Consider the following 26,764-nt stretch of genomic DNA (forward strand, 5'->3'; position numbering starts at 1 on the left):
TTCTCTCTCTTTTTAAAAAAATCCTACCTCATCCATCATTGTTTGACAGGACACACTGACCCAAGTTGCCGTGGCAGCCAGGTAACCATGGCACCTGCCTGTGACACAGCTGGCTGCGTCTGATTGGTTTAAGCGGTGGCTTTATGCCAGGTCATCTTTAACATCATGGCTGTAGAGTGGCACCAACGTGCTCCATCTGCTATTTTTAAAACTGGCCACTGCAAAATATGTCCCTTGTATTGACTTATGTACTCTGAAACTGCTTTTTATTTTGTTTCTATTAATATATAGAAAATATATAGCATAAGAAAATATCTCCTGATGTCTAAGGAGAGGAAATATTCCAATATTAATGCATTTGAATTAGATAGGCATGCACTGGGAGTTCTATTTCTTCACTTTTGCAATATTGTTTTTCCCCTCTCACATTGTCCTTTTTAATTTGTCTAGCTCAGCAGTCCTGCGAGAGTAATGATGGATGTCAGTCAGCTCAGATTACATCCCCTCACTTTAATGAAACTGTGTGTGGGAGACGCGTCTGTGGTCTGACTGTGTTTAAACCTGCTGCTGTTCGGCACTTCAACAAACACAGGTCGCTAATGAGACGGATGGCAGAGTGGCTGTTAATTAAGTCTATTTTTTTTTTTTTTTGTACAGGAATGATCAGCGCCTGTAGCATATTGTTGCTTTGAAGCTACCTGTTGCAATGCGCTGTGTTTTGGCCCTGTGCAGCCAAGGTCGGCCATGATTCCTCTCCGGAGCTTATAGCAAGTGTGTCACAGTGTGACAAAAGCCATTAAGATTTAGGGAGATAGGGGAGCGAAAATGCTGAGAAATACACTTCTGTAAAAGCTCTGAGCCAAATTGACTGCAGCACACGGAGAGAGAGAAAGAGAGAAGCTGTGCAGCTTCAGAAAGTCGCCAAAAAATGAGCTGCAGGGCAGTGAAGTAAAGGATTACACATCTTATTCTTTCTTTCATCACGGAGCCTCATCGCACCTGCAAACAGTGTTATGGTTGTAGGCTGCGGCTCACACACCATCTGTGTGAGTGAGTGAATTAGTAGCACATTGTAAAAGAGGTGAGATCTCCAGTAGGAGTCGGAGAAGCTGTGAGATGATGGAAGAACATGCGCTTTGTCTCCTCTTCATTTATTTGTTTCCTTTTTCTCAACAGTTGGAAAGTGACATAAGAGACATAATTGGAAGCACTCACTGATAATTTGTCGGATCGGCCGAATTAGTGTTAAGTATTCCTGGAGGCAGCCATTCCTCCAAGGTGATAGTTGGAACAAGGTGTCTATATAAAGTGCAGTTTTCACTGCGATTTACAGTCCAGCGGAGCCCAGCCCAGACCGGCCCAGCTGCACAAATACACAAAGGAAATGACATCATCATTATGACTCACTGAGGAGGCTGTTCAGACAGAGGGATGGAGGGTGTTTGTTCTCCTTGGCCTGACTTTGGAGCTGCCAGATGAAGAAAAGCTTGGAGATCTTGAATTTGCTGTCTGTCCTTCTTTATGTGTTTGACCTTCAGACTGGGAAAGTATGAAACAGCTTTTTTTTCTCCTTTTTTTTTTACAATAGCATAAAAGCTGATTGAAGCACATGCAACCCAAACAAGTGGAAAAGACAATGCATCATGGTTAAAACTGATCACTGTCAATCAATCAGTGTCACATTTAGCTGTGTGGAATATCAGTGACCTATATTTACAGCAGTTTGCAGGCCTCGGAAAGTTTTGGAAATGCCGCAATATGCCAGATATTCGTCGGATAAGCCACGAGCAGCATGCATACATCATCATCATCATCATCATCATCATTGGGGTTTGATACCTTTTGCTTTTTGGGAGGCGGGAGCTGTGTCCTCACTGCTCTGCTCAGGTTTTGGTGCAGTTTCTAGAGCTGCCGTGTCCTCAGGCTGCTGAGAAAAATGTTCCAGCGCCACCCACCAACCCCCCTCTGACACACACACACACACACACACACACACACACACACACACACACACACACACACACACACACACACACACATATGCATGCGGAGAGTACAGTGCATGCACATACACGGGCCTACATCATTCCTAGAGTTTTTGAGGTTGTTGGCTGCTGTGAGGCTTTTCTCTCTCTCCTCTTCATCATTAATTAGTCATTTAATTAGAGAACTTCAAAGTGAAAACATCCTCTGCTGGTGGGCGGACTGTGTCAGTGTGTGTGTGTGCGTGTGTGTGTTGTGCAATGCATTCGCAATATTGTGACATCAAGTCATGTCAGTTATGAAATTGTGTGTTTGTACGGATGAATTTCTTTTTAGTCTTTTGTTAAATTACAAAAAAACAATATTGTGTGGTGGGAAAAAGTGAAAATATGATGTTTTGTGAATCATTTTGCAATATTGCTACTTTTTTTCTCAGAAACGTTGCTTTTGAAGGTGTTTAGTGCAGTAGCAATTAATTATCATCTCTTTATCAAACCATAACTATTTTTAAAATCAATAAAAATCAGGATAAGCAAAGAATTCACACATTAGAGGCACATTTCATCCTGAAAACAGTACTTTCTCTATTCTTTATAACTTCTATATAAAGTACTAAATGTATACAGCCTGTTCCTCGGCTCTTTAAGGAGGAAAATTGTACGTTTTCTTGCATATGAAGAAATAAAAAGCGAAGGGAAAACATCAAATTAAACAAAGACATGAGTGAACCAGTCAAACCCTGATGTGCAGCCATAGACGAATGCATCATAACTGAATACCAAATGTGTTTCCATTGGCCGTCAACCTGCTGGCATCCGTTCAACCCACTCACTCCTGATCTCTCTCTCCCCCCTTCTCTCTCTCTCTCTCTTCCATCAGCCCGACGAGCTGGAGGGCGTCCACACACACACCTTTAAGCTGAAGCCATTCAAGAAGGCCAAGAGTTGTGACATATGCAAGCAGGCCATCACCAAGGAGGGCCTCATCTGCAAAGGTGAGTCTTACAACACACCCAGCTAGAAATTTTTTGTTCTAAAAACATTCTGACAATGTTACCTATAATGTTGTTAGAATGTTTTTAGCGGGAAGTTTTCTTTAAGTTCCCAGAACGTTCTAGAGGAACATTCTCTGAAAACATCCTAATAATATTTTGTGATAACCTTCTTAAAATGTTGAAAGAAAACATTGCTATAACATTATACCCTAATGTTTAAATGATGTTTTTAGCGGGAAGTTTTCTTTGAGGTCCCAGAACGTTCTGGAGGAACATTCTCTAAAAACATCCTAAGAATATTTTGTGATAACCATTTTTTGTTCTAAAAACATTCTGACAATGTTACCTATAATGTTGTTAGAATGTTTTTAGCGGGAAGTTTTCTTTAAGTTCCCAGAACGTTCTAGAGGAACATTCTCTGAAAACATCCTAAGAATATTTTGTGATAACCTTCTTAAAATGTTTAAAGAAAACATTGCTATAACATTATACCCTAATGTTTAAATGATGTTTTTAGCGGGAAGTTTTCTTTAAGTTCCCAGAACGTTCTGGAGGAACATTCTCTAAAAACATCCTAAGAATGTTTTGTGATAACCATCTTAAAATGTTGGAAGAAAACATTGCTATAACATTATACCCTAATGTTTTAATTCTGTTTTTAGCGGTAAGTTTTCTTTAAGTTCCCAGAATGTTCTGGAGGAACATTCTCTAAAAACATCCTAAGAATGTTTTGTGATAACCATCTTAAAATGTTGAAAGAAAACATTGCTATAACATTATACCTTAATGTTTTAATTCTGTTTTTAGCGGTAAGTTTTCTTTAAGTTCCCAGAATGTTCTGGAGGAACGTTCTCTAAAAACATCCTAAAAATGTTTTGTGATAACCTTCTTAAAATGTTGAAAGAAAACATTGCTATAACATTATACCCTAATGTTTAAATGATGTTTTTAGCGGGAAGTTTTCTTTGAGGTCCCAGAACGTTCTGGAGGAACATTCTCTAAAAACATCCTAAGAATATTTTGTGATAACCATTTTTTGTTCTAAAAACATTCTGACAATGTTACCTATAATGTTGTTAGAATGTTTTTAGCGGGAAGTTTTCTTTAAGTTCCCAGAACGTTCTAGAGGAACATTCTCTGAAAACATCCTAAGAATATTTTGTGATAACCTTCTTAAAATGTTTAAAGAAAACATTGCTATAACATTATACCCTAATGTTTAAATGATGTTTTTAGCGGGAAGTTTTCTTTAAGTTCCCAGAACGTTCTGGAGGAACATTCTCTAAAAACATCCTAAGAATGTTTTGTGATAACCATCTTAAAATGTTGGAAGAAAACATTGCTATAACATTATACCCTAATGTTTTAATTCTGTTTTTAGCGGTAAGTTTTCTTTAAGTTCCCAGAATGTTCTGGAGGAACATTCTCTAAAAACATCCTAAGAATGTTTTGTGATAACCATCTTAAAATGTTGAAAGAAAACATTGCTATAACATTATACCCTAATGTTTAAATGATGTTTTTAGCGGGAAGTTTTCTTTAAGTTCCCAGAACGTTCTAGAGGAACATTCTCTGAAAACATCCTAAGAATGTTTTGTGATAACCATCTTAAAATGTTGAAAGAAAACATTGCTATAACATTATACCCTAATGTTTAAATGATGTTTTTAGCGGGAAGTTTTCTTTAAGTTCCCAGAACGTTCTGGAGGAACATTCTCTAAAAACATCCTAAGAATGTTTTGTGATAACCATCTTAAAATGTTGGAAGAAAACATTGCTATAACATTATACCCTAATGTTTTAATTCTGTTTTTAGCGGTAAGTTTTCTTTAAGTTCCCAGAATGTTCTGGAGGAACATTCTCTAAAAACATCCTAAGAATGTTTTGTGATAACCATCTTAAAATGTTGAAAGAAAACATTGCTATAACATTATACCCTAATGTTTAAATGATGTTTTTAGCGGGAAGTTTTCTTTAAGTTCCCAGAACGTTCTGGAGGAACATTCTCTTAAAACATCCTAAGAATGTTTTGTGATAACCATCTTAAAATGTTGAAAGAAAACATTGCTATAACATTATACCCTAATGTTTTAATTCTGTTTTTAGCGGTAAGTTTTCTTTAAGTTCCCAGAATGTTCTGGAGGAACATTCTCTAAAAACATCCTAAGAATGTTTTGTGATAACCATCTTAAAATGTTGAAAGAAAACATTGCTATAACATTATACCCTAATGTTTTAATTCTGTTTTTAGCGGTAAGTTTTCTTTAAGTTCCCAGAATGTTCTGGAGGAACATTCTCTAAAAACATCCTAAGAATGTTTTGTGATAACCATCTTAAAATGTTGAAAGAAAACATTGCTATAACATTATACCCTAATGTTTTAATTCTGTTTTTAGCGGTAAGTTTTCTTTAAGTTCCCAGAATGTTCTGGAGGAACGTTCTCTAAAAACATCCTAAAAATGTTTTGTGATAACCTTCTTAAAATGTTGAATGAAAATGTTGCTATAACATTATACCCTAACGTTTTAATGATGTTCTTAGCGGTAAGTTTTCTTTAAGTTCCCAGAATGTTCTGGAGGAACGTTTTCTAAAAACATCCTAAAAATATTTTGTGATAATCTTCTTAAAATGTTGAATGAAAACATTGCTATAACATTATACGCTACTGTTTTAATGATGTTCTTAGTGGGAAGTTTTCTTTAAGTTCACAGAACGTTCTGGAGGAACGTTCTCTAAAAACATCCCGAGAATGATTTTTGATAACCTTCTTACAATGTTACAAATGAAAACATTGCTACAACATTATGCCCAAATATTCTTGCAAAGGGTAACAGCTGAAAGTTTTTAATGTTTCCAGAATGACAATACTTAGGGACTCAATAACATGCTTTGAAAAAAAAAAATCCACAAAGGTAATGTTGTAACATTTCATTAAAATATTTAAACATTGAAATATGACATCATCATTCAATTTCAAGATTACACTTTCCTAACAGACCACTAGGATCACTGAGAATTTACCTAATAATAGAACTGGACTACAAGCCCATGTTAATGTTTGACAACATTCATTTATTTAAAACATTTTTTGATCATTTATAGGTAAAACGTTCTTCCTTTGTTTATAAATGACATTACACAAACATGCTATTTGTGATCTGAGGCATCAATAACATCCTGAAAACATTTTCAAAATATTGCTTTGTGCATATTCTTCGTTTATCATCATATATCATTGTAAGAATGTTTTATAAATAACATAATATAATCTGAGGCCTTAATAACATAATTAAAATGTTTTCTGGATGTTGCTTTGAGAATGTTCCTTTGTGGTTTTCCTGTTATATCAGGGAAATGTTCTCTAGAAGAACATTCAATAATTCATTAACTCAACAACATCCCCAGAACATCCTAAGCATGTTTTAGACAAATGTTCTACGTTTGTTAACATATCATATTGCAGAAATGTTTTGGAAAAAAACATTGTGTAATCTGAAGTATCAATAACATCCTGAAAACATTTTTGAAATATTGCTTTAAGAATGTTCCTTCTTTGTTATTGTATAACGTTGTAAGAATGTTTTTAAAATAACCTATTGCAATCAGAGGCCTCAATAACATCCTGAAAATGTTTTTAAAATGTTTTTCTGATAATGTTTTTCCTTTGTTATTATGGAACATTTAGATAATGTTTTATAGAGGAGCATTCTATAATTGTTTACCTCACCAACATCCCCAAAACATCCTTAGAATGTTTAATCTAAAACGTTCTATCTTTGTTAACATTTAACAATACAGGAACATTGTTTGAAATAATAAACATCATTATAATGTCATTTAAACATTAGATGAAAATGTTTTCTTTAAAACACAAACAGAACTTGTAGGGAATGTTAGCCAAAGTTGTGGGAACGTTCCCTGCTAGCTGGGCATATACATACTATTGTAAATGGAAATCCTCTCTTGGTTTGTTCAAAGAGAAGGAATAGAATAACCATGCTTTTAATCTACCAGTCCATCACAACGCATAGTGAGGTCGTCAGATTGTTGTTGCCATTGGAAACATTAAATTGCATCAGTTCCTGTCAGCAGAGGACTTTTCCAGGGAAAGGCCTCTCGGATATCAGGTTTTTAGAGCAGCAAATGTAGGTTAGTGTTGTTGATAAACTGATCTTTCATATTCCATACTTCACATGTGTCTCCCCCTTTCATCTGACTGCTTTAGTGCGTACAGTGTACAGTAAAGTGCAGTCCCTCCCTCCCTTTAAACCCCAGCCTCTGGTCTCTCCCTCCACAACCCAGTCACATGCTTTCTATTCTAATTTTAGAAGAACTAAAGGTTTTATTGTCACTCCAAGAAAAGTCCAGGGGACGTTAACGTTACAGGACTCCCGGGCAGCCTCACATTTTCCTCTCTCTTCTTCCTTTTCTCTCTCCCTCTGTCTCTGTTCCCACACTTTTCACCCGCTCCTTCCTTTTTGAACTCCAAAACGCAGCAACGTCTTTAGCAGAAGCAGAGCTGACAAACACACAGAAGCCCGGGAGTAGGAGAGCGAGCCTGTATGGGGCTTTGGCTGAGGATTTGCTGTTAAAATTAGCATGGCTGCTGCTGCATTAGCCTAGATAAGAGGGAAAAGGGGGAGACGGGGGATGAGGGGGTGGGGGGGTAGAGTGAGGCAGGATAAAGAGAGAGAAATTGGGGTATAGGGGGATTGGGAGATATACATGGAAAACAAAGGAAAGAGAGTGCAAAGGGGAGCATAGGAGAATTACTTTCCCTTTCATCCCTCTTTTGTTCACCCATCCTCTATGTTAAAATGCAGCAGAGTGCATTAAGCTCTCCTTGACAAATGGTAAATCTTAAAGTCATCCAGCCCAAAACCCAAAACTGCCTCCTTAAGTCCTACAGTGACAGAACGTGCACTTGTGTATTCAGCAAAAACTGATCACTCAAACAGGAGCCTGTCCCCCTGATTTACTGTCTGTGCCGTCAACTCTTTAAAATTCATGCCGCAGAGCCGAATATTTCTCAAGATTCACATAATTAACATCCGAAATTTTAATGTGCGCAAAAATGTCAACATGCACATGTAGGCCCCGTGTTTCTGGGTTATTTACATTTTCCTTTGCTCTTTTCTGAGGTGAAGCAGTGTGAGATTAGGCGTGTTACCTCCCGTGGATAAGTAGGACTCATTAACAGTGTATAAAACCATACAATGGTAATTATTCCCCCTGGTGCCTGCATGTGCGGATCGGCTGCATGTTTCCAAGACGTTGTGAAGAAACTTCATTATGGTTCCAGTTCCAGTTTCCTTTATGGATTTAACGATGCGTTTAATGTTTTTTGGAATTTACACAGAAGCGGCACAGGCAGACGTTTTCTTGAACGTGATCTAGATGTTACAAGCACTCAAGTTTTACAGCGCCTCAGACAAGTTTTAACGACCATCTGGTCTCAAATATGATTTTTGATATTAGCATCAGTAGTCAGACATTTGTTCGACTTCTCCGCCAGTTTGAAAGTGTTAACACCTTTCAGGTTTGGACAGCTGCATCTCTTCTCTCTGGTTACTTACCATCTCCAAATAATCACCAATCAGTGCTTCACACAAAAAGACTAAGTTATCCATTTATCACCATTATGCAGGTTTACCTTAATTAACCAGAGTGTTTTTCTAACAGACCACCCAGAGCAACCCTCTCCCTACCTGGCACCCACTGTTTCCTCACCCACTCGTTCTGCTCACTCATCAGAAATATGCATTTACACACACACTTACACGTGCACACACATATATACCACCTGGGGACCACCTAGGTCGACAGCGAGACGGCAGGTGTGAAGGAGGGTCAAGGGTCGGATCTGCCCAGACGCCAAAACATGACCTAGAGGTCGACACAGCTCTCCCTCCGCCTCTGCTTCTCATGATGACATAAATATTTAACACGTCTACTTCATACTTAACTTAACAAAACTCATCGTTTGACCTATATTAGCAGTTTTTTTTTATTGTGATCACATTTTTATTTTCATTTCCATTCAGTCAAACAAAAATATTTCAGGGGATACAATATGGATTCTCAGAGAAAGACAATTAGCCCAGGAATCAGGAAAGAACAATGTCATAGGAAAGAACATAGTAACAGTACCCTAAATGTGAGGCTGTGCAAAACAGAGCCATGCGGTATTTTCTTGGTGTACATAAATTCACACCAACACTAGCCGTTATGGGAGATATGGGCTGGGAACCCAATGAGGTACGGTGGAGTGTATATATGGTGCGTTTATGGAATAGGATACTAGGATTAAATCGTAACAGGATTGCAAGAAAAATCTTTGAGTGGGACACTCTGACCAATGGGGCTTGGGATAGGGACATATATGACATCTTGCTGAGAGCTGGATATGAAGACCATTATTATAACAAAGAGAAAGTTGAGATTAACGTATTAAAAGAAATTATTTTTCAACGAAGTAAAGATAGATGGGCATTAGATATCTGGGGTAAACCAAAGCTGCGTACTTACTGTGAAATAAAACAGGTATTTGGCCCAGAAAACTATGTTTTGTATAATTTGTCTAAAAAGAAAAGATCCCTGTGTGCTCAATTGAGAGCTGGTATTCTTGGTCTTCATATCGAGACAGGCAGATATGTTGGCACAGCAGAAGATGATAGAATTTGTAACTTATGTGACATCCGAGAGGTGGAGAATGAAATGCATTTTGTGTTCTACTGTCCTTTCTATGACTCTACAAGACAAAAATTATTTAGTAAAGTAGATCCAAATAATGAATTTGTGTGGTTGGACGATGCTGAGAAGCTAAAACTTCTTTTTTATTTGAATATTTTTGCATTTTCTTTGTTTCTTGAAGAGGCTTGGGCAATGAGACGAAGAGCGATATATTGTTGAGTACTGAAAGTAATCTGAAATTGTTTATTTATGTCACACCTGTGTGGCAAGTAACACCAACAGGAAGGACTGTCTAGTTTTTGTTTTTTTTGTATTTGTTATTGTGTCTTGTAATCCCATATGGGATGGGCCACAGTGGTGGCATGACACGAAAATAAAATATTCATTCATTCATTCAGTAAGAGTATTGATGATGATAATAATAATAATAATAATAATAATAATAATAATAATAATAATAATAATAATAATAATAATAATAATAATAATAATAATAATAATAATGAAAATAATAATTTAAAAAAATAAAATGAAATAAAATAAATAAATAAAATAGTAATAATACAAATAAATAAATAAAATAATTAAAATAATTAAAAAATACATACTTAACCTACAAAAATAAACACACGCAGAGACTCACAAACATATACTGACAAGGCAGAAGGGACTTGACATCTAGAGCAGTGGTTCTCAACTGGTGGGTCGGGACCCAAAAGTGGGTCGCGGACCCGTTCTGGATGGGTCGCGGACAGCTGGTCAAAAAAGTAAATAATATTTAATGCACATCTGATGTTGGACATGTCTTTTATTTTGAAAAATAACTTATTTTGAAAGGCACACGAGACACGTGAACACATGCAGTTGTAATGGTCCTCCTCACTTTCTTATTATTTGCTCCATTTGCTCTGAATGCAAATATATCAGTTTCTTATTAATGTGGCCTGAATGCAGTGAAAATATCTTGTTTTGTGGGTCTTTATTTTGTGCAATTTGATATTTATTCACTTTTGTGAATATGCTCTGAATGCAGAGATGCATTAGAAGTCAAATATATCATTTTGTTGGTCTCCATTTTGTGCAGTCTGATATTTTTTGATTCATTTCCGTACATGCAGTTGTCATGGTCCTCCTCAGTTTCATTAATGTGCCCTGAAATGCACTTTGCTCAACAAAGAGCAAAATTAGTTTTTAAAGGCTTTAAAAAAAATTGTTGGTTTGAATTCTATAAAAGTGGGTCGCGACTTAATGACCATGGGAAAATGTGGAGCCCAGAGTGAGACTAGTTGAGAACCCCTGATCTAGAGGTACTATATCAGCATCTTTTTATAACATGCCTTTGTTTGCGTTATGTGGCCACATGGGGGCAGCACCACAGCATGTAAGTGTCAGGACACACGCAGTGCACTCAGCAGAAGCGATCAGTTTAGACAAGGAGCATCAGTGTGTTTTTCCTCCTCTCTTCTTGCATTGATCTGGTGGAGAATGTGTGTAAATGTGTGCGTCGTTCAGCTGTGACTCTTCTGTCTCCTCTCTTCCAGCGTGCCGTTTGTCCTGCCATAAAAAATGTGAAGTAAAGGTAAGACAGTGAACATCTCTTTCAATGTATAACACTGACATGCAAATGCCTGCTCATATGCAAACTCACACGTATAATCATGCATGCACATGCAAGATTTAACTGCAGAAAGAAAAAATGTGTCAGAAAACGGAATAGTGTGAGGCTTTCATGGGAGGAGAGGAAGTGAAGCATCATCTCTGCTTCCTTGCATCAAATTGCGTATTCCACATTTCCACCTCTTCACAGTGGCGCTCACCACATTTGATCCCAATCTGCAGTGGAAAGGGGAAGAATGCACGGGGGAGTGTAAATGAAAAAGGAAGGAAGGGAGGAATGAATAACGCAGAGGAGGGAGGAAAAGGGCGGAGGTGAAAAGTGTAGCAAGTTTACTCTTAGTGGTTTGAGATGTGACTGGTTTGGGAGAGATGTTGCAACGTCTCTTCTCTTCTTTTCTCCCTGATTCTCACTTCCCACTTCCTTTTTTCTCCCCCCAAAGCCATCGCTGTACCCAAATATTACTATAGGAACAAAAGCTGTTTGTTCCCAAATCCATCTGGGTGAAGAGAAATCTGCCAAATACCTCTAAAAACCAGGCAAAACCATTTGTGGTGGCAGTTGGGGGAATAATCAGGATCGCCAGAATCATGAGTCATTCATTCTGGTGGTGACAGACACTGGACAGGAGGAGGAGCAAGAGGTGTGTGTGTGTGTCTGAGATGAAAACCGATAATAGTACATCAAATAAATAATGTTGAAAGCAGCAGAGGGAGATCATAAAGGTTGTAAAAGTGTGGTTCATGGCGATGCTTTCTTCACCTGACTCTGCGCTGACCTTGAACAGTAAATTTGTCATAAAGCACAATGAGGTCGTCACCGGGGGTTTGAAGTTCACCAGACTTGAAGATAAATGCAGCGCTGGACTGATTTCCTGACATGTATTTATTATTTCAAGCTGCCAGAGCTTCCTTTTTTTATTCTGTACAGAAATAAGAACGTCGAAAAATGTTTTGATTGTAGTGTTAATGTGTTTTTATGGCATTTTGATAGTAAATGATTTTAATAGATTTTACCATTGACTATTTAAATTGATATTTAAAATCTGATGTGATGGAGGTGTTTGATGAAGAAGCATCTAGTGACATTTCCTGACATCTGTTGGTGAGCAGAGAAACTGCAACAACATGGAAACATCCACTGTACTCCAACTGACAGTCAGAGAAACTCTGTGTATCATAAGTGCACTTATTTTTTTAATTTGCTTCATTTAATGGAGGACATAAATGTCTTTCAAACGGCTCATTTCACCCAAAATAATCTGATTTATTGCACCTTTGAAGTCCATAGAATATTTTAGCCAGTGTCCTTGTAATCTTGTTGTCAGTGCAGCGAAACTTTGAAGAATCTGTGACCGCATGCGGTTCCATCATTAACTCATAAAACGTATGAAAATGTCTTTGCAGAGCATCCAAAAGACAAATGTCCAGTAATGTGCCTTGATGAGGAACGGCTAATAGTTTCTGGCCACCGCTCGCGCTCTGTTTCCCTTTCCGTCCGACCGCAACCGTCTCTGTGTGAGCGTCTGTTATTGGAGCCCTGAGAAACGCGACAGATGCGTGCCTGTCCCGCAGCGTGGAGGAGACAGACAGAACTTCGGAGCGACCTCAATGTGCTTCGTATGGGTGTTTGGTGGGGGGGTAGTTGTGGCTGGGATACAGCACTGAAATCTGGCCGGACACCCAGGTTGCGGCTGAAGACAGAGGCCTCTCTGTTCGACGGGAGTCTGGTGCACCGAGTCTTCATACCTGACTCGCCCGCTGTGGGTTCTCTGAGACGTTTTCAGTCATGCAGGAAATGTTTGGTGTAAGAAAGGAGATGAAGGAGATTTTATAAGAAGCTGGTGAGGCTAATGTGTTAAAGAATATAAAGCTGAAGCTGCTTCTTTTCACAAGTCCTGCATCCTCACTTGTAGTTTACATCCAGCACAGCACTGTGTGTGGAGTGGACCAGTAGCCTATGACTTGCACATTACATACTGTATGCATGTCATCACCATGGCAACTGGACTTATTTAGGGTCACATGTGCATTCAGGGTTCATTTTGGCTCTATTGCATCACGTGATGCAAACGGGTCCGTTCAGTGTCTGTTGTCTTGCATCGACTGGACATCTGAGTGTCTGCACAGCTCTCTGTTTTCTCTCACCCTCCATGGAAAGGAGCCCTGCAGTATTCCTTATGATTTATCCCTGCCATGTCTTGGAGGAGCCTCCTGGAATGAGGCTGCGGCGGTTTTGTGCTGGAAGACACAGGCGAGGTTTGGCAAAAGGGAGAGCCATGCAGGGCCGGAGAGGAATGATGGGAAGAGGCCGGACCAGACAAGCGAGAGCGCAAGACATTTGAATATTCCTCATGTAAACAACTGGCTTGATTTCCTACAGCACTGTTGACATGTTAGTGTTTTGTTTTTACTCAACTCAGAGTGGTCTCATTCGACTAGATGTGTTGCTGCTGCAGCTCTTACCTGTCCCATTGGATAGTCAGAGCCAAGTTGAAACTTCCAGTCTTACAAAAACAGTCTGAATCTTGCAAGCTTTTCGATTTTACTCCCAGAGTTGAGTCTGGAACGTTTAATTAAGGCGAGTTGGGCTGTGTGCATCACAAACAAGCAAACTGTGAGCAATCAATAGGTCTTTTCATGACTCAGTGCATCGCACTCCAAAACACCAAAACCACATAAGAAGCTCTTCAAGTGGCTGTTGTAGACATCAGAAAACAGCAAGATTCTGTAACTGATTTGGTCTGTTTCAAAACCTAAATTTGATTTTGGAGATAAATCTAGGAAAATTTACAATTTCCTGACTTGCAGACTGCTTCTTTTTTTTTTTTCCAGTGTGAACGTTGGTGGAAAAGTCCAAGTGGCAGCGAGCCAGGCCTATGTTCAGTCAAGTGCAGGAAGTGTTCATCATCTCTGAGTAACAGAAAGACCTTGTCAATCACATATTGTCCAGGCTACTTGGATCGGTTTCAAGTAGATTCTTCAATGATCCAAGAATGAGAAGTGGTTTTGTTGACTGCTGTTATGCACAGCCAGTGTTGTTCTGTTCTAATGAACACAGTAAAGGTCAACAGACACAGAAGGGAGCAGGTAGGGGATCTCTGACCTTCAACCCAGATTCTTCTCTGGATTTAGAGACTGTTGCCACCCTGCAGCACCGCTCTGTGTTGTCAGCACTGGACACTGACAAGTTTTTGTTCAGTGGGTATACAGTATTTTTTTTTTTTTAAATCTCTGGACTTGTTTACTTATCGCCGAACAAAGTGCTCCGGCAACCAGGCTTTTCCACTTCCTGCAGTTGTAGATGGTCGCAGATCTTGGAGCAGCAGCTTGGAGAGAAACAGGAACGACTTGGAAGTGAGTCACAGTTGTAGTTCAAGATCAAAATAACAGAGGGTGTGAGAAATATCAAAAACCAACAGAGTGCATTCCTGTTGATGCTTCCAGACTTTGCAATCTCTGGGATAAAGAGCATTTCTTGCTTCATATGCATTGTTCATGGCAATTTTTGGATTCTCTACCTATCAATCAAGTCACGCTTTTCCCTTGCAACCTGTTGGGCCTCAGGCTTTGAAAGTGCTCCATTGTTTTACAGCTGTTAACAGTCTGAGGCAGATCTGAAAATCCAGGCACATGCTTAATTTCTATTTTGAGAAGATCTAAAACTCCTTTGTCATACAAAAGAAAATCCCGGGGATATTATTGCTGCGAGCGGACCGAGATGGTCTCCTTTAATCTCTAGTGGCCCCAAATCCCTGTCTGTCAGCCGGAGCTCACTTTTTACTTACATAACACAAACACAGATGTGAAAGAGACAGCTAAGCATTTTGGAGACAGAGAGGAAGCGTTGTCAGGACGATCGGGCCTGCACCTGTAACAGCATACTGCTTTTACTCGGCCTTAAAGCTATAGTTTGTTTGTCTCTGAGTCCATTCATGCACATTCCAAACTCCGCTAAGCCGGACGGCCCCTCGTGTGGTCCAGTATTTCAAGGTCAAGTGTTTGTAGGTTTAGGTTTTAATCCTGGCGTCCTAACATTTTAATCCACTGCCTAACATCTGTGGATGTGTGAAAACTGGAAGAAGCCTTTAATTAGACCTTAGGCAAATGACATGCTCTATAAAATGCAACCTAGAAGTTCTTTAATGTTACAAGCGGCACGGGTGCAACCCCATTTTATCACATACTGTAAAACTTAGACTATTTATGTAACTCTGTCTAACGTGATCAGTACGTGCAATTTTAGTTGCCAAATTTACTTTTTCCTGACCAGGCTTTTTTTTTTTTTTAAACGGTGTTGTAGAGGTCTTTTTTTTCCTTCTAAGGTTCTACTTTTTGTCTGCTTTATCTTCCAAAAGGAGAAAGTGCATGGAGCAAAACCAAAAACACAGCAAGACGTGCTTAGAAGCAGGGGATGAGGAGCGTTCAAGAATGTTGGCATGGAAAAGAAAGGAGCCATCCAAACATGAAAGTGAGAAAGATAGAGCAAGAGGTAGAGGGAGAGAGAAAATGATGGGACACACACACACACATACACACACAGGGAGAGCCAAGCCTCCTCATTCCTCAGCAGCCCTTCACAGAGGCAAGTCTGTTTCCCCGACGCAAACACGTCACATCAAAGAGCCGTCACAGCGTGTCTCCATAGCGACGCCCTTCAGCGGTATAGATGCGGCGCGGGAGACGGGAGAGATAGCGCCGGCAGACAAACTAAACTATACAGACGACCTAATAACCGGGTGCTAGCAGATGACTGATGGCCCAATTTACCCCCGGTAGCTGGTCTGGAGGTCAAGAGCTAAGTTCACCCCCGAGTTCCCAAAACTCAACAGGAGGCTTGCAAATATAGTATAGGGGGTTATGCATTGGGTTTTAACAACATACGGCAGTGCAACAAGGAAGTAAAGTCATCATTAGGATTCATCACTGACAAAATGTAAGCAGGAGATTCTTTGCAATGCCAAAACAAGAACAGCAACTCTCTCTTCTCTCTCAGTTTCCCTCTCCCTCTCTCTGTCAAGCATGTGTCAACAGCTACAGAGAAGTCTGAGGAAAAGGAGGCAGAGGGAAGAGAGAGAGAGAGAGAGGGAGAGAGCAGAGGGAGGGATACAGAGGGATACAGTTACTGTCTGCCCCCGGATGGCTTTTGCTCTCTCGTTTTGGGTACCGGAATCGTAAGGAGCCCCAAGCCACTTTCTTGGCCTTATATAGCGTGTTTCAAAAACTTCTTGGCAGTTGACGGAGGGAAGCGAAGCCAGCGAGCAGAGAAAAGACTTTTGCATCCCATCCACCGGTCCCACCGTCCGTGAGGCTGCACGCTCGCTCACTCACAGACATCCACACACACACACACACACGCGCACACATTCACACAGAATCGAGTTCAGTAGCTCTCTGGCACGCGTTCGGGATTACTGCTGTTGTTTTGGAGTGAGAGGGGTGGAGGTGGAGGAGGAGGAGGAGGAAGAGGAGGAGGAGAGAGTCTGTATTTGGTATAGGCCTACTCCCTCTCTTGCCCTGCTTCTCTCCCGGAGGGGGGTCTGACTGAGGGCTGGGAGAATGAAGAGGTAGAAACAAGGCAGAGGGGGAAGAGAGTGTGAGAAAAAAGTGGCACCGGTGTGCAGGTAAGAGTAGATTTTCAGATTCCTAGTGTTTTATTGAAGGGGGTTGGAGTGTGTAACTGGAAATGTTGGATCAGTTTTTATTTATTTATTTTGATTTCCAATTCTTTGCATTCTTGCATGGCTTCAAAAGTTGAATTGTAGTGTTTGTAGCTTGTAAAAATGCAGTGTAAGCACGAGTTGTTCAGCGACATAAAAGCATGTTTTTGGACCAGCTGCAAATACTTCTCCCTGCATGTTTTGGATGTAAGCTTCGCCACCACGCACTCATGGGAGCGTTTGCTTCCCGTGGGAGCGAGACAGACAAGAGTTCATCTGAGTTGCCGTTTGAGGCCCCCGGGAGCCTTTTCATGACCCGACGAGTCGTGATTTGTGGCGGCAGAGTCAGAGAGAGAGAGAGAGAGGGAGAGAGATGCAGGGCAACTGGGCAAACACGTGTTTTCTCTCTCAGCGTAACCTGCATCTGTTTTGGCATCAGTGCAGCAGTTGACGAGGAAGAGCGTTTCCTTTTTTCTCACCTTTCCTTTGCGCTGTTCATGCCACTTTTCTCACACTTTTCCTTTCTGACACCTTTTGAGAGAGGATGCAGACTGACTGATGATGGCAATGATTCACCTCTGACCTTGGGCTAACACAAGGATGGCAGTCAAACATGAATGGTCAAGAGGTCACAAGGCTTCTCCCTCCAAACAGCCAAAACAACAGAAAGGAATGCAGTTTCATTACCGACCCCCAAAATTAAACACTTTTTTCACCTCACCACGGCACTTTCTGAATTTCATTAGAAGACATTACATAACTTTGAACCTGGTGCTCTGGTTCTGGCATCACACTTTTCAAAACTGGTCATGAATCTCAAGGGAAAATGCTCAACCACTTTCTCTACCTTGTCCAAGAAGTCTCTCTAACTGCCAGAGGAGCCCTAACTCATTCCTCCCTCGTGTCTCATAACATGAAGATGTTCTCAAAGAGTGATGCCTTTGAGCGGCTGCTTTCCCTCTAGATCTATCCCTCTTGAACTATTTGTCTCTTCCATCTGTCCTTCCCGTTCCTTAATAACATACCAAGTCTCCCTCTGGGCACTTTATCTTTTGACACATCAGAGAAGTGAAACCTTGGCAGCCTGAAGAGAGATGTTGAGGGAAAAGAAATACTATAAATCGCACAAAATCGTCTTGAAATCTTTCAATAGAATAGAAATTCCTCTCACAAGTTTGTGCAGATAAGATGTTTGTTTTCCTATGTCTCTTTTGTCCTTTCAGATTTAGATGGTTTACCACAGAGCTCACAAACAGGGACTGGTAAACTGTGAAAAGTGCAACATCTCCCAGCTGCATCAGCCCTAAAGTGTGTAGCTACCAGGAAGTGTCATAAAAGCAGTAGTAACCAGGGAGGATGGCATTTAACTTGCAACCACACAAGAATCAGTAGAGACTGGGCCTACATGCTAACTCATTTCTATCAATAAGTGACTGGCTGTCGCTGACGAGGAAAAATAAAGAGCAAGTTTAGATTGCAAGATTAAGAGAATTCCAATTCAAGCCAAGGCAAATACTCTTGTTTCCAGATTCACACTTGTAAGAAAAATGCAGACAAAAGCAAAAATTGAGGCGTTTAGGGAAGTAATTGCAGCAAAGGAACGTGCGCAAATCCTTTTGAACATCGAGTAAACCTATATTTTATTGCACTTTTTGGTGTGTATACCATTGATTTTGGCTTGGCGTTGTTTCTTTATTCTCACTTAACTGTGTTATTAGTGGTCAAATGAGAGTAAGCATCCTGCAGCCACCCCTAATTAAACAGGAACTGATCTGCAAACGCAGCCCGGAACAGACCCATCAGCACCGTCCACTGTCGACTCCATCCAGTAATGATGAAAACATGCTTGTTTTTAACTTCCATAGAGGCCAGGCCCTTTGAAGTGTTACAAAATTGCTCACTCTTTTTGTGTGTGTATAAATGCAACTATTTCCCACAAGTGGAAACCGAAGACCTTGCAAATCAGGTGAGCTTTGGTTTTTAAACCCGTGCCAAATGTTCGACTTCTTCCACAACTAAAACCACAGTTAAATGACCTAACATTTATGATATGTAGTCATGCCCTTCTCGCATAAAACTCCGAGGCAGCCTTCCAGATTTGGAGGTTTTCAACCTGTGTCCAGAGCGAGCCACAATTGCACATCTGATATTCATCATTTCTTTGTTTAATGGGGTATTTTGTCGTCTGTAGCTCGCAGCGATTTGGTTGTAACCAAAGCAGCCAAGCCAGAGCCCACTTACCACTCAATGTGGCTTGACCATGATCAAATAGCTGCTTCCTCAGTGATCCATGGTCTTTGGGCTCTTGCACCTCCACTCAATGAAGCTCCTTTGGGCCTCAAACCCCAACATCGGCATGTCGGTTTTCGAGGTGAAACAACGTCAGTGCCTTTGTTGGACGCGAATCTCAACTCGCTGCCAATCAGAACTGTTAAAATAAGAAGGCCCGTCCACGATGATGAATCTCACTGTAAATACCCTCCTGTATGTTGTGGTGTATTTTGTCTGAACCATTTATGGCAGAAGCAAACACTGCCAGTTTTTTATGCTTCTTTATGGCGTGTTAACCATGTGGAAGCAATTTTGCTCTCGTGTGAAAAATATACCCCCGTCTTTTGTGATTCCACAACATTTAAATGGTGAATTCCTCGCGAAGGGGACGAGGAACGCGTTGCTTGGTAGAAAACCATGTCACTGGAAAAGCATCCTGAAGAGCTTCAAGGAGAGTTTTTCTGCCCAGTAGCAGTCTAATCATTTGTCCAACCATCACAGGATGGTTTCATGCTGTGGGGAAGCTCTTGTTTGTGTTGCGATAGCCGGTGTTGATGGATGCCAGTGGAAACAGCTGGCGGGCAGCGTGTTCTACTTTACGAAAACAATTATTTAGACTTTTTGTGTATACACCAGCCCTTTTCCATCCTGTTTGGGTCCAACAGAATCTAAAAAAGGGTTTGGTTCTAGAAATCCACCAAGTAGCTGAGAGACCCTTGACAGAATAAGATGTTTATAAAGCATAATCTTTTGAATAACTGACTCTTTTATAAGTGATAGATCACATTTTAGCGGTAAAACCTTCCCACGCAGTTTTTTATTGTTGGCAGCATCGAGCAGGGGCCATTTATTTTGCAGTTATCTTACGACTTCTTGATTTAACCCTCCTTATAAATTTGTCAGATATTATTTAACAACTGACAGCATCAGTCAACGTTGCGCTCCTGCCAGCGACACAATGCCACCCAGTCGAACATGGCGCGCTACATACTTGACATTATGTCAAAATGTCAAAGCGGGAAAAGGAACACACTCCTCGCCATCGCAGCGCTGAGCGGATTTATTAGCCCTCCAAGTAAAACAGAAACCCAGCCGATGTATGAGTCCCTCCAAAGGGGCTGTTTGAGCTTCAGTCCTTATTTGGCCCCCGTTTGGAAAGTGAAGAATTTACTTTCTCAGGCAGACTGCCATCAGCGCGGCAGTGGCTCTTGTGTGGGCAGGAGGAGTGCTTGAGGAATTTTGAGTGTGGTTGGACCAATGGCAGGCTTATTTATTGGAGCCAGGGAGATGATTTATGCACAGTGGCAAACAGGCTTTCTCCCATCAGTTAGGCTGAAGTAGACGAATCAAGATCAGAGTGATTACTGCTACGTTAAAGGGGCAAAAGGGCAGAAATCTTCTCAAATGGAAGAAAAAATAAACTTTAATGGGTACGCCGTGCTGGATTTCCAACATAATGCTTATCTGCGAAAATATTAAATTTCATAGCTTTTTATGTTTCAAATGGTGCAGAACTAAAACAATAAAGGCACTGAAAATGCCCTCATTGTCTGAAAGAATGCAAACCGAGCGTAGAGAGATTGCTGAACAAGCCAGTCATACTCCTCCTTGCTTATCAGAAGGATGCTTGTTGGAGCCTGTTTGAAGTGCAAGAGTGAAGAGAAAATGGTTCATCACTGCCCTGGTTGAACTGCAGCGCGTTAACTCATTATACACATGATTCAACTCAATGGACCAGGCCCCCCCCCCAAGAACCGTGCTTTGATATTCTGCGCTCTCCATCTCCATATAAACCCACTTGAGCAGCACAGAAAAGACGAGGGGCAGCTCGGTGAAACTGTTCGGACTCACCTGACACATTTGACCCTAATTCAACCTCCGTTTGCCCCCCTAATGAGGCCTCTCGGCTGGGTTGAGATTGCGGAGGGGGCCCCCCCCTGGTGACTCGCTTGACTTCTTGTTCTAGTTCAGTGGGCTCCCAGACGCCCCTCGTGACTGGATGAGATTATAAGCTGTCTGTTTTAAAAGCTTAAATCCACTATGACTCTGTTTCTGTCGCTGGAGAGTTTTCTTGGTGGTTTGGCTGGTCACTTTGCTGGGATGTGATTAAGGGAGAATCATGCAGAGCAGAGGTCAAAGAAAAGGTCCACAGACCCTTAATATTTGGGATTAAATCATTCCTAAGCATCGGATGATACACGTAGTCCCAATTTAAGGGCTTTCGTGCAGATTTTGAGATGGCACAGACTGAAATGCGCAATTACACTGAAGGATGAAGTTCAGGTGTTAGTCTGTGGCCGGGCCTCTTGCAGATTCCTGCATTTTTATCCGTCTGAGCGGGTAAAAAGCATGTGAAGCCTGTGTTAGTCTGGCTTTCAGCTGCACCATATATGGATGAAGTCGGGGTAGCTGTTTTTCTCTTGCTTTGTTGCACAGTGATGTGATGAGGATTTATGTCACACGACTGAGACACAGTGTTTGAAGGAATGTGAGATTGCAGGAGCCGGCGTGATTTCTCTCCTGCCTCGACAACAACAACAACTGTATTTGCGTAAAATATTCATGCACAAACAGTGTATGTTCTTAAAGGAATATGTTGTGATTCTGGTTTCTGAGGATGGAAGTGTACAGTAGCCACTCAGTGAGACTCAAAGTCATCACCGTACCCCTCTGACCTTTAGATCAATACTAGAGGGAGTCATCATCAGGACATTTGCAGGCGTATGCTCCACTACAGTGCACGGAACAGCACTTCCTGTCAGCTGTGATAATAAAGGCAGATGCTCCGGCTACGAGGCCCCGGGGGCCAACAGGGACCCGCAACACTGATATATGAATGTCAGTGTCGGCCCCCAGGTATAGTGCAGGAACAGTAAAGAGCAAGCATGAGCTAACTCGCTCCTGGCTCCATGTACTGTCGGCCTCTCAAGCTCCGGTTCAGTCGTTGGGTTTTAGCCGCGTTGCCAAAGGGCACTCCAGCTGCAGCAGCTGAGGAAGATGTTTCATTCATGAAAATAAAGTAAAAATCATAATAGGTTTGTGGTATTTTTTTGTTTTTGTGTCTTTTTCCATGATGGAGATGGAACTAAATTGATACTGCCAAACAAAGACTGTCTTGTTGATGGTGTGAGTGATAGAAAATGAAAGCAAAAATAGAAATGGAAAACTAAAATAACAAAATAATTCTAAACAGCAACATTCATTAAAGTAGGATTTCCTGCAGGACATTAGTTTATGATTGGTATAACCAATAAATTGCGAACATGCATCATCAACACTGCATTTTCTCCTCCTGACTCCATCTCCCTGCAGCACCTGCAGCCGCAGCAACAGTGTAACTCAGTTGCATTCATGCATTCTCCTGCATCTGTATATGCACTCAACAAGAATAAGGTTGGACTGGCCTTTTATTGAATACTGGCCACTGGAGGTTTGAGCCACATAAATTTGGTCTGTAAAATTTCAAGTGGCTGTTTTTTTTGTTTTTTTCTGCACGCTGCCTCGAGGGCGATTTCTGACTGTAAATTTTTAGCTTATACAGTCTGATTTTATGGGATAAAAAATGGCACTTAATATCAACTACTGGATGATTTTACGATCCAGTATTCATATGCATTCAGAACACAGACATTTGCACAACTTGTATAGGCTGTCTTAAAATATCTCACTGTGCACTTCTGGTTCTGGTTCCTTGTATTTTTCATGGTAGAATAAAACCGTATCAGCAGTGAACCGATGCCATCACATTGCATATCATCGTGCACCAGGTGGGATCTGTTCTGCTGCTGCTGTATTCTGATACACTTGATGATAGCATTACAAAGTCAATGAGTCTTTTGTTTTCCCAGAGCAAACTAATTACAGCGGCTTCCTTCCTCGCCCTCGTCTGTTGCATGCTGATAGCGCCACGCTCTCATCCCACCGCTCGTAAACATCCATCAGCTGACAACTCGCTGCTTACTGGCCGCTGCACACACACATACTCCTTTAACCTCCACACGTATGAATGCATGTTTGTGTGTACACACTAAAATAAATACAGTCAAATGGAAGTCGCTCGGATTTGCCGGAGTGACTGTTTATGCATGGTAATGAGTGATTTGTTTTGCAGAGGGCACTGCAGACTATTAGGAGCCACTCTTTGCCTGCAATGGATACTATGAGCAAACTGTTTTGAAAGCTAAATCGTCCTGTGACACTCTAACTGCTATTTAAAGATGCTACATGCAGGACTGAAACATCAGGAAATCCATACCACTCTAATTTTGAGGTGATATTATAATTAGGGGACAAGTGATACTGTTGCTGGGAGGTCTGGCAACAGGTACCGCATTTCATAGAACTGCTGTGCCACCCAGCTGCATGTGGAAACCTAACTGTTGTTTTACTGAACAACTGATTGTTGCTGTAATGCACATAGTGGGGGGGGGGGGGGGGGGGGGGCAGACAAGCTGTGATTGGCTTCTGTCCAATCTGTCATGTCTATTTATTATTTATTCATTGGTTTATTTAACAGGGACAATGTAACACTAATCATCAGTATTTATAAGAAACTGTGATAACACTTTATTTGATGCCTATCTCTATAACTCATTATACCAATACGTATTATGAGTTATAACAGCAGTTATAGCACTGTATAGTTATAAACACTCATAAATTATCATAATTCAGTTCAGTTCAGTTCAAGTTTATTTATAAAGCACGTTTCAAAACAACCATTGTTGACCAAAGTGCTGATAATAATAATGCTTTATAACAATTATCATAACACACTATAAACCATTTTATCATGACTTATAAGGTCAGGCATTATAATAGAGTTATAATGCTCTATAATGTGTTATGTTATGTTATGCTTAATTGTTATAAAGCCTTATGCTAATTTGTGAGTGTTTATAAGGATAGTTATACACGTTCATAAGCCAATTATAACACATTATAACTATATTCATAATGCATTATGGATGTGGGCATTGTCAGCGAGTTACTAACAATTATAACGTATTATAATACCTGACCTTATAAGTCATAATAAAATGCTTTATAGTGTTTTTGATTATTGTTATATTATGATCATTTATGAGTGTTTGTAACTACAGTTATACAGTGCTATAACTGCATTATAACTCATTATAAGTATGGTTATATATATATATATATATATATATATATATATATATATATATATATATATATATATATATATATATATATATATATATATATATATATATATATATATATATATAAAATGGCATGATGACAGCTCATGATGGCAGGTGACACATAGCAGCACTGGCATGCAGAGATAACATTCAGACAAAAACAATTGCAGCTAAAAACACCTGCACTGTAAATAGCACATAAAGCTGTGACATTAGCACAAACAATAGCAAGCATTGAAAAAAACCAGCACAAACAATTGAACTGATGACTCAATGAGCACCTCAAAGCATCTCAAAGGGCTGCATACATTTATGGGTCTGATATCACAGCGTGGTCCCAGTTCCCCTCTTGTGCAAAAAACAAAACCCCATGAATGGGAGTGTTAGATGCGGCGCTGTTTGTCGTGTTTTGCCTGGATTCTCTCACACAGACTGATTTGCAAAAACCATCATGAGTTACAGTCACAGTCTGATGCTTCAACCCATGAGTGAACCAATACTATGAACTGTGGTGAATTGTTTCTGACTTTTACAGGAACTATTGTGTTTCAGTATGAATCCGCTGCCAAATGTGATTTTGCCTGAAATGGCCCTGACATGTTTCCCACACAGAGGAACTGTCCAAAGAGCCTCTGTGTTTTTGAGGCAGTTATTTCTGTACTGCTGAGGGTGATTTTGGGAATACTCAGGCATTCAGGAGGAACGATTCAGAGTCTCTCCCTCCCTTTTAAAACGCAGCATCAACTGAGAATATACTGGAGTTTTACATCTCTCTGCGCCTCTTTTATTTCAATGTAACAGTCGCTTTAATGTGTTTCTTCTCCTTTTCCTCCCTCCACAGGTCACCACGTCATGTCAAACAACTACCAACTATGAGGTGGTGAGTACGCCGAGTGCATGTCCACGTGTTTGTGTCGTATGTGTGCGACTTTGTGGCGCGAATGAGACCATAAAGGAAACTCTTAAAGACCCCGGTTGACCTCTGAAATCCCCGTCGTAACGCTGCGAGCCTTCCCGTCGCTGTGGCAGAAACAACACGCTCAGGGAGCTTTTTGAGGTTGTCGCTGGAGGTCAGAGGTCAGAGGCTATAACCACAAGAGCTTCCTCCATTTTTCTCCAAGGGAAAATCCAGTCAGTGCAGCTCAAACACACGACTCTCTGGGTGCCGTTTCCAGCCAGAGGGGACAAGAAGTTGATGATGATGATGATGGAGATGTTGCGCGGGAGGTCATTTCAGGTCAAGATTTTGCTGACTGCGAGTCAGAATATAGGAATCCACTATGTGAAGTTTCCACGGAAACAAAGATGAATTTGTTATTTACATCCACGTTTGCTCTCTAGTCTCCTTCTTTACTGCCACTGTCACATTCTTGGCGTGTTACGGCTTCCTGTAGATCAATGGAGAGGCAACCAGTCATAAAAACGCTGCGACCTTTAGGTGCCTTTACTCTGTAATATTTAGGTCCATAGTTACATACATTTCCCTTTTTCATCACTAGTTTGACTTCTTTTATAAACATTTGAGGTGGGAACGCTGCAATTAAGTGACACGACTCCCTCTCACCCCCATGCTGTAAAGTGTGCATTTGGTAGAAACTAAAAGTGTTCTGTCTTTAATGTATACAGTTGATGCATTTACAGTAAATGGTAGAGGAGGATAATCAAAGCCTTTCCTCTAGAGGACAGAATGTGATTCATCAGTCTTGACTCGTTTTCACTTTATTGAGCTTTTAAATAGGAGTTTTCTTTCACTTCTGTAAATCCTGCACAATCAGCAGAAGGTGGGCTAGGGTGGGGAGCGCGTGTTTAAGAAATCAGCCAGTGACAGTTTGATCAATCTCTTGATTTCAAGTCAATATCCAATAATATCAAATAAAAGGCAGTGCAGCTGGTGCTGTTTCACATTTGAAGGATAAAACAGCAATGATATGACCAAGTTAGGAACATTCCATGCTACTTTTCACTTATTTACTTTGGATGCCGGCCTTTTTTTAAAATGACGGCTGCAGCTTGTTAAACAGCCCCCGGTTTTGTTTATAGAGCTCACATCAGGCTAAGACGCTGCACTTAACTCAGTTAAGAGATTTTCCTTAACACATGGATCCCTGTCAGTCTATGCATGAATGTGTGTGTGTGTGTGTGTGTGGATGCATTTCTGTCTTACTCACATACTTTCTTACATACTGTCTGAAAAGGATTTACAGTGCAGTACATATGCGCATATAAATAAAACGTGATGTTAATGAAGAATAATATATAATAATGTATTTTTGTGTATGTGTGAGAAAGGCAGGGAGAATCAGACGTTGTGTTTTCCTCAAGGTTAACAGAGTGACACCGAGCAGGCAGACGGAGAGCAAGAAAGAGACAGAGAGAGAGAG

The 26,764-nt window shown here is 40.6% G+C and overlaps 1 protein-coding gene across 5 annotated transcripts in view; it reads left to right on the forward strand.

Annotated features, from left to right (window-relative positions):
- The first annotated feature begins 16,535 nt into the window (after nt 1-16,535).
- tns1a (tensin 1a) overlaps nt 16,536-26,764 on the forward strand; it is a 46,862-nt gene continuing 36,633 nt past the window's right edge. For 4 of the 5 annotated variants that reach the window (XM_083991135.1, XM_083991136.1, XM_083991137.1 and 1 more), the window contains exons 1-2: nt 16,809-16,908; nt 25,225-25,263. The gene's annotated coding sequence lies outside the window, so the exon portion shown is untranslated. Of the gene's footprint in view, nt 16,590-16,808; nt 16,909-25,224; nt 25,264-26,764 lie in introns of those variants that run through there. The other variant, XM_083991139.1, reaches the window with a different exon arrangement.

Source organism: Trachurus trachurus, assembly GCF_905171665.1.
Source record: "Trachurus trachurus genome assembly, chromosome: 2".
Lineage (NCBI taxonomy): Eukaryota > Metazoa > Chordata > Actinopteri > Carangiformes > Carangidae > Trachurus > Trachurus trachurus.